Below are 8,639 nucleotides of genomic sequence, written 5' to 3'. Positions count from 1 at the left end.
AAGTGGGGATGTCTGGACCTGTGATGACATGCACAAGTGGGGTTGGGGTGCCCTCTGTTGTGGAATATTATTTTAACTATGTAAAGGTGTGTTACATTTGTTTATGTTGCAGAATATTGTTTTAACTGTGTAAAGGTGTGTTACATTTGTTTCTGTTGCAGAATATTGTTTTAACTGTGTAAAGGGTGTGTTATATTTGTTTCTGCTGCCTTTGTTAACAGTGTAAAAATGTGTTACATTTGTTTCACCTGATTGGTGTAATAAAAAGCTGACTAGTCAGGAGCTAGGCAGGAAAGGGATAGGCAGTGCTGGCAGGCAGGATTAGTATGAAAAAGGATCTAGAGAAGGAGAAGAAGAGAGTGAGGGAAAAAGAAGGCTGGCAGCTGCCGGACAGACAGACACTGGAGGAAGCAGCAAAGTAAGACTTGCATGCATACATATATACATACAGGTAAAAAGCCCTGAGGCAAAACATAGATAAAGAGAAACATTAAAATAAGACCGAAGATACAGCTGAGCATTCATAACTAATAGTAAGTGTCCGTGCCATGATTTGGGAGCTGGTTGGTGGCCCAAAAGAAAAAGCCTGTTTCAGCACACTGTGTGTCAGGTGCTGAACATTCCACACTGCTTTTCATCCTTGTGGTAGTCTCTGTGGTACAGAGCCCTGCTTGTTTTAAAGATGATGAATGAAGGGTTCCGGGAAGGGCCAGAAGTGAAGAGGCACATCTGGATTTGCACTCTGGACCCATACCTCCAACTCCTGGGGCCCCTGTACAAGCTGCCTTTGGAGGCCAACTATGATATAATATTATTAATTTGGCAGGATCTTGACTCACCCAGGAGACAAGCCACCTTGTAAGGAACCGTCTGACTAGGTTAGTCTCTGGGCATGCCTGTGAGGGGTTATCTTGGTTAGATGGACAGCTCCAACTCCTGGGCAGCAGTCTTGAATTTCATACAAAGGAGAAAGCTGGCTGAACAAAAGCATCCATTGAGTTCTTCCGGACTGTGGATGCAGCGTGACCAGTTGCTCCGAGCTTCTGCTGCCTTGCTCCCCACTCCCCCCATGATTGACTGTATCTCAAACTGTGAGCCATAATAAAACTCTTAAGTTGCTTTTCTCGGAGTATTTTATCACAGCAACAGAAAAGCTAATATGCCAGGGAGTGGAAGATAAGGCCAAGCTTGGGCTGAGTGGCAGCTTGGCATGGGGCCTTTGACAGCTATGTTAAAGCTGGCTTGGGAACAAATGGCATTACCTTGGAGCCCGGGAAGATGATCACATAGACAAGATAGGGCCAGAAGCTGCAGCAAGGCACCAAGAAAGTGCTGAGCCCAACTCCAGCATCCTTGGGATCTGCCTTTAATAAAAAGCTCCTTGCTTGCTTGTTCTGTGACCTTGAATGGGTCAACCATCTCAGTTCTGTGTCCTCACTTGTCACACACAGGTCATTACTCCTGCTGGGTTGTCATGGTATTACACAAGACAATGTGGGGAGACAGAACTGGGTCAAGTCTAGGCCAGACTCCAGTGCTAATTAGTTATATGACCTAAGTCATGTCTCCTCTCTGAGCCTTCGTTTCCCCATTCAGATATCAGGGCCAGTGCCGGTCTCATGAGCACTCTGAGGACACAGTGATTAAGGTCTGGTTGTGGAGAGTACATTTGCCCAGGTTCAAGTCAGGCCCAGTCACCTTGAATTGCTTCGTCTCTCTGTGCCTGTCTCCTGTAAAGTAGTGGTTAACATGAGTCCATCTGCATGGATCTGTGACATTAGATAATATAATCTTGATAAAGAACGTTGACTAGGGGCTGGAGAGGTGGCTCTTCTAAAGGATCTGGGTTTAATTCCTAGCACCCACCTGCCCACTTTACTACCATCCCTAACTCCAGTTCCAGGCGATCTAAACTTTCTGGCCTTAGTGGGCCCCCAGGTACCCACATGGTGCACAGACATGCATACGGGCAAAATATGCACATAGGAGTTTTTAAAGTTAAATAAATAAAAAGAATGTAGCCTACAGCTCTCTGCGGCTGAGCATCATTAGCTCCAGGTCTGGCACCTCACAGGGACTAATTCTGCCTGCATGCTGGGTACCACTTGCCACAGTTTACACTTTGACTCTCATCCTCAAAGCCGGCCTCTGAGCTGGGTGATAGACTGCCTCTATTTTGTTCCCGAAATTGAGTCACCCAGAGGTCCAGCGCTTTGCCAGAGGTCATAGAGTGATTAGTGGGCAGTCTGAGTCGAGCAGACTCCTGGCCACCTTAATAAGGAATCCAGAAATGGCAGCCATTAGAATATCTGTGTTACGTTTTTGGAACCAGGAAAAAGGCAATTATTCATGTCTCAGTGGAGTAGGGCTTAAATGAGCCCCAGAGGCAGTTCTCAGGGAGGGATGCCCGGTCTAGCTGCTCACTTTCCGTGCCTGACAGCAGGGGGAGCCCGCTGACTGCCTGGGTCAGGTCCGCAGGGCTGGAGATCAGGTGTAGGCTACTTCAGCCTACAGTCATATGAGCCCACTTAAACACTCCCGAAGAGTGGGTAGCCGGTGCAGAGCCCGGTGGTGCAGGCTTGGATCTGAGTCACGAGGCAGATCCAAAGGTTTCTTGCGTCCCAAGGCAAAAGATTGGGCCAAGAATGCATGAGAAATAGAAATAGAGACGTTTATTAAGAAAGGGAAAACTAGCCCGGAGGCTGTGGCCTATGCCTTTGATCCTAGCAGTTGGGAGGCAGAGACAGGCTCATCGCTGAGATTGAGTCCAGCCTGGTCTATAGAGTGAGTTCCAGGACAGCTAGGGCTACTTAGAGAAATCCTGTCTAGAAAAACAAAAACAAAAACCAAACAAACAAACAAAAAAGGGAAAAATTAGGAAAAGAGCTTAGCAGTTGAGTGCATAGGGCTTTTGTAGAGGGCAGGAGTTTGTTTACCATGTAGATGTCAGGTGGCTCACAACAACCAGTAACTCCTGCTCTGGAGGACCTGACGCCTCCCTCTGGCCTCCATGGGCACTGCACCCATGTGCACAAACTGATAAACACATCATTTTTATTTAAAAAACTGCTGAGGTGGGGGGCAGTGGTGGTGGCTCATGCCTTTAATCCCAGCACTCAAACTCTATGTGAGGGTGAAGCCAGGCTGGTTTACAGTTCAAGTTCCAGGACAGGCTCCAAAGTAACACAGAGAACCCCCCCAAAACAAACAAACAAAAAACCAAACAAAAACCAGGATGGGCAATAAGGAGATGAGGTAATGCAGCCATGAGGAAGAAAGTAAATTAATAGAAATGGTTAATTTAAGTTATAAGAGCTAGCTAGTTAGAAACAAGCCCAAGCTATTGGCTGAACTTTCATAATTAATAATGTCTCTGTGTCATTACTGGAGAGCTGACTGTCCCAACAGCAACTTGGGGAGGAAAGGGTTTATTTGGCGTATGTTTCCACCTCACTGTTCATCATTGCAGGAAGTCAGGACAAGAACTCAAGCAGGGCAGGAACCTGGAGGCAGGAGCCGATGCAGAGGCCATGGAGGATGTTGTTTACTGACTTGCTCCTTATGGCTTGCTCAGCCTGCTTTCTTATAGAACTCAGGACCACCAGCCCAGGGATGGCACCGCCCACAATGGGCTAAGTCCTCTTGCTTCAATCACTAATTAAAATGCCCTGCAGGCTTGCCTACAGCCCAGTCTTATGGAGGCATTTTCTCAATTGCGGCTCCCTCCTCTCTGATGACTCTAGCTTGTGTCAAGTTGACATAAAACTAACTGGACAGCACAGGCTCAGAATTTAAGAGAGGAGCGGGAGAAGGAAAGGTTGAAAATAGAACATCGAGGCTCTGTTCTGTGTGAATATGGCAGGGCTTCTGCTGGGTCCTCTGCATCCTGTTCCTCACCAACAAAAGCCACTGGTCACCCCTTCACACTCAAAAAGCATGGACCCTGGAAAGTGTCCTTTATGATGCTAGAGGCAAACCTGAGGCTGTTAGGGCTGGGTTCTGGGGTTCCAAGTACCCCGAGTGTGACATCTAGGAGTCCGAGATTATAGCTGTGAACATTTTTTAGCCACCTGGACTTCTTGGCCATGGAGAGGGCCGAGATAACAGAGAGCCAGGGGGAGACTCCATGGAAGGTTGAGGTCCAAGGTTAAACCTTCCAGGATCGAAACTCCACTGTGCAGAGCAGTGCTGTTTATGTAAATGGCTAGCACGTCCTGAACTATATGCTGTTTACTGCTGCATAGAGAAACACGGCAATTAAAACATGCACACTGGGGGACATCGGATGGGGCAAAGGGGGGCAATGGTTTTAAGTTTTAAGAGTTAGTTGGAGCCAGGCGTTGGTGGCACACGCCTTTAATCCCAGCACTCGGGAGGCAGAGGCAGGCGGATCTCTGTGAGTACGAGGCCAGCCTGGTCTCCAGAGCGAGTGCCAGGACAGGCTCCAAAGCAATACAGAGAAACCCTGTCTCGAAAAACCAAAACAAACAAACAAACAAAACAAAAAAACCAAAACCTTTAATTAACCAGGGGCCTAAGAGATGGTCCGGTGGTTGAGAGCACTGGCTGCTTTTCCAGAGGACCCAGATTCAGTTCTTAGCACCCACATGGAAGCTCACAACTGTTAAACACTCTCATACAGGCATACATGCAGGGAAAATGCCAGTGAACATAAAAATAAATAAATAAAACTTAAATTAGCCCATTTCTATTCATCTATGTTCTGCTATGTGGCTTGTTACTTCTCCTTCATACTGTAAGCCTGACTTCCTCCAAGTCTCACTGCCAAATCCCCACCTCTCAAATGCTTCCCCCAGTTCTCTCTCCCCCCGAAAGTCCCGCCTATCCTCCTGCCTAGCTATTGGTCATTCAGCTCTTTATTAATCGGTAGGTGCCTTGAGCAGGTGAGGAAGGACAGACACATCTTCACATGGTGTGATCAAATATCCCAAAACACTAAAGGATCTCTGGGCTTTCTGGCTTCTAGTCTAGAAAAGAAAATTCAAGACCCAGGTAAGTTTAAAGGAAGCTGCCTCAAAGGAGGTGGAAGAGAGTATCATAGGAGGCACCCAATTCCCTCTGCACAGGAGCACATGCACACACCGAAACACACCTAAAACAAAACACAATGTAAAAGAAAATCTCACCCTGGGCAGTGGTGGTACACTAATTCCAGCACCTGGGAAGCAGAGGCAGGCGGATCTCTGTGAGTACGAGGCCAGCCTGGTCTGTAGAGTGAGTTCCAGGACAGTCAGGGCTATACACAGGGAAATCCTGTCTGGACCACCACCACTCCCAAGAAAAGAAAGAAAAAAGAAAAAGAAAAGCTCACAATTATCAAGCAGCAACCCTCTTCTTCCAGGACATTCTGTTTTGGTGGGGCAGGGGGTATGGGTAATGATCAAACCCAGGCTCCAGACAATCACTTTATGCCCAAACTGCACTCAGCTCCTGTTTGTTTGGCTGTTGTTGTTTTGGTTTGGTTTTTGTTTGGTTTTTTTTTTTGATGTTTGTTTGTTTGTTTTGAGACAGGGTTTTAATGTGTAGCCCAGGCTGGCCTCGAACTCTTGATCCTATTGCCTCCACCTTCTGAGTGCCCGGTTTCCAGGGGTGTAGCCCTAGACCACTGGCTCCTGTTTTGTTTTGGATTGTTGTTGTTAGATAGTTGTGTATTACTTTCTCCTAGTGGTTTTGAGGTTTTATGTTGTACATTTGAGTGCTCTACCCATCCACAGTGATTAAAGAGCAAAGGATTTTAAAATTATTTTTAATGGTCAAAGCAAAGTTTTGAGACAGGGCCTTGTTCTGTAGCCCATGCCACTCTCCTGAGGGCTGGGAATGCTGGGAACACTGACACGAGCCGCCAAACCCGGTTGGTTAGTCAATGCATTCTTAAAAACAGAAAGCCAGTATTCTAGGTCAGTGCTTCTAGAGCTTGAGTGAGTCCCTAGGGGCCAGGGGCCTCCTCTGGCCCCCACCCACAGCCCCAGCACAAAGCCGGGAGACAGGGAGGATGCCCTAAGTGGGGCTTAAAAGCAGTTCCTACCTCGAGGTTAGAAAAGAAAAGCAATTCACTCTGCATCTGTCTAGAGAGGATTTTCCCCAAGATAATGCTCTTGTTGTGGAAATTGGAACAAGGCAGATGTAGCTTCATTTCTTGCAAGCGGCTGACCAGTTGGTTTACTCCCAGGTGGAGTCAGCCGGTTTCTGGACTTGCCATCCAGTCCTGGTGACTTTGCCTGGAAGGCTGCATCTTTTAGCTCTACCTGGAGCTTCAGCCTGAAGGTGGTGCCTCTCTGTGATGATACACTATTGTTGGCCCTTAGCAGTGAATGGGAAAAGTTACAATGTTAAATTTCCTTTCCAGGGTGTACCTTCACTCTGCACTTAGGGACCTCTATGAAGAAAAAAATTAAATACATGAATGTTATGCCGGGCTTTGAATGAGAATGGCCCCCATAAATCTGAATGCTTAGTCACAAGGGGGTGGCGCTATTTGAAAGGATTAGGAGGTGTGGCCTTGTTGGAGGAAGTGTGACAGCTGAAGTGGGCTTTGAGGTCTCTTTGGGGTTTGAAAAGCCCATGCCAAGCCCAGGGTCTCTCTCACATTTCTTTTGCTGCTGTGTCCGGATGTAAAACTCGAAGCCACTTCTCCAACACCGTGGCTGCCTGTGCGCCACCACGCTCCCCACCATGATGGTAACAGACTAGCCTCTGAAACATAAGCAAGCCCCGATTAAATGCTTTCTAAAAGTTGTCAATGTCGTGGTGTCTCGAGGATGGTCACTCTGGTTATTTTTAGTGTTTTTTGTGTGTTTGTTTTTTAAGGACCGTATGTAGAGAAACATGTACAAACTCTCTGTTGGTCCTGTGGTTAGTGAGCCCTCACTAATTGAACACACCTGTGGTAACTTCCTGGCGCTGCTTGTAGTTAAGTACCATGAACTCAGTGGCTTAAAGGGACAGATATTGGAGCTATCAAGGTGACTGCAGATAAAGGCATTTACATAAACACAGTCAGTCCTTGGGTTTAGGGTTCAGCCTAAGCCAGGGCAACCTCATCTTGAAGGATCTCATTTGCCAAATAAGGCCACACTCACAAGTCTTAGGTGGGCATCCCCCTAAACACAGAGGTGGGAATTGGGCAGGGCAGGGGTGAGATAAATGACAGCCTACCAGCCCCAAATCTCCCTCAGGTAACAAACAGCCCACAGCCAGAAACAGGACCTACTGCTGGGGGTTGTAACTCAGTAGTGCGGCACTTGATCAGTCATATACGAGGTTCTAGGTTCTAGGTTCTAGATTCTCCAGTAGTGGCAGAATAGCAACAACAATAACAGTAGACACAGTCTCAGAAGGCCTCCTCAGCACTTGAGGGAAGCAGCAGAGGCTGCACAGTGGGCACTGGCGACCTTCGCTGCTGCACAGCTGCGAACATACAGTCCATATGACGCTCCTCTTTCTCTCTGTATCTCTACACAGCATACTTTTGTTAATATTCTTGGTTTTGAGATAGGGTCTCACTATGTAGCCCTAGCTGTTCTAGAACTCAGACTGTAGATAAGGCTGGCCTGGAACTCACAGAGATCCAACTGCCTCTGCCTCTGCCTCTGCCTCCCTAGTGACGGGATTTAAAGTGTGCACAAACTGGGTAGTGGTGGAGCAAGTCTTTAATTCCAACACTTGGGAGGCAGAGGCAGGCAGATCTCTGAGTTCAGGGTCAGCCTGGTCTACACAGAGAAACCCTGTCTTGAAAAAAACAAAAACAAACAAACAAAAGATGTGGGTCACTACACCCAGCTCATACTTTTTTTTTTTTTAACACGGAGAGTTGGAGGTAGACATACTCACATTTCACTCATAAATTCTCTACCCTAAGTTTCCAAAGAGCAAGGGCAAACTCCTACACAGTCAATTGAAGACACAAAGTCTGTACTGAGATCCTCCCAGTGGTTTCTTACCCTCATTTTCCTTAATGGGAAGAACTTTTCTCACTTCCCTCCCCCCTCTTAACCACCTCTGGGTTTTGTTTGGTTCCTGGCTCCACTCTCTTTTTCATTCAGTTCAGGGCCCAGCCCCAGGGAAAGATGCTGTCTACAGTTAGGTTGAGTCTTTCAACCTAATTCAACCTACATTAATGATGAATGTAATCCAACATGCCCACAGGTCAACCTGATCTAGACAGTTTGTTCTAGATCGTGTCAAGTTGAGAATTTCAAGTAACTATCACAAGGAATATGCCACCCCACTGTCTGGCCATTTCTCACAGGCTGGTAGAAATACATACACTACTGATCCTGGATTCAACATCTGGGTGTTGCTGTGTGTCTAGCTCAGCTGTACTGTCCAGATGCAAATACTCAGCCAGCTGGGATGTCTCGGGAGTGTCACCAGCCATGGGCGACTTTTGAGCACTTGAAACGTGCCTGATCACACTAAAGTGACTTCTAATTTTACTTCATTTCAATTTACACTGAAATGACCCATGGATCCCGTGGCTTCTGAGTCAGCCCCCTCCGGCCCCACCCCTGCCATCCTGCTCATTCTAAGCACAGCTGGGAGTGCTGGCAGGGACAAGAACTGTGTCCTGGTTCCCTGGGCTTCTTCCTAGAGGAGTGCTGCTTTGTCCTGGGAGAAGG

The sequence above is a fragment of the Cricetulus griseus genome, chromosome 6 (genome assembly GCF_003668045.3).
Source record: "Cricetulus griseus strain 17A/GY chromosome 6, alternate assembly CriGri-PICRH-1.0, whole genome shotgun sequence".
In the NCBI taxonomy this organism is placed as follows: domain Eukaryota; kingdom Metazoa; phylum Chordata; class Mammalia; order Rodentia; family Cricetidae; genus Cricetulus; species Cricetulus griseus.
The sequence above is the reverse complement of the archived record's forward strand: the minus strand, read 5'-3'. Positions refer to the sequence as shown.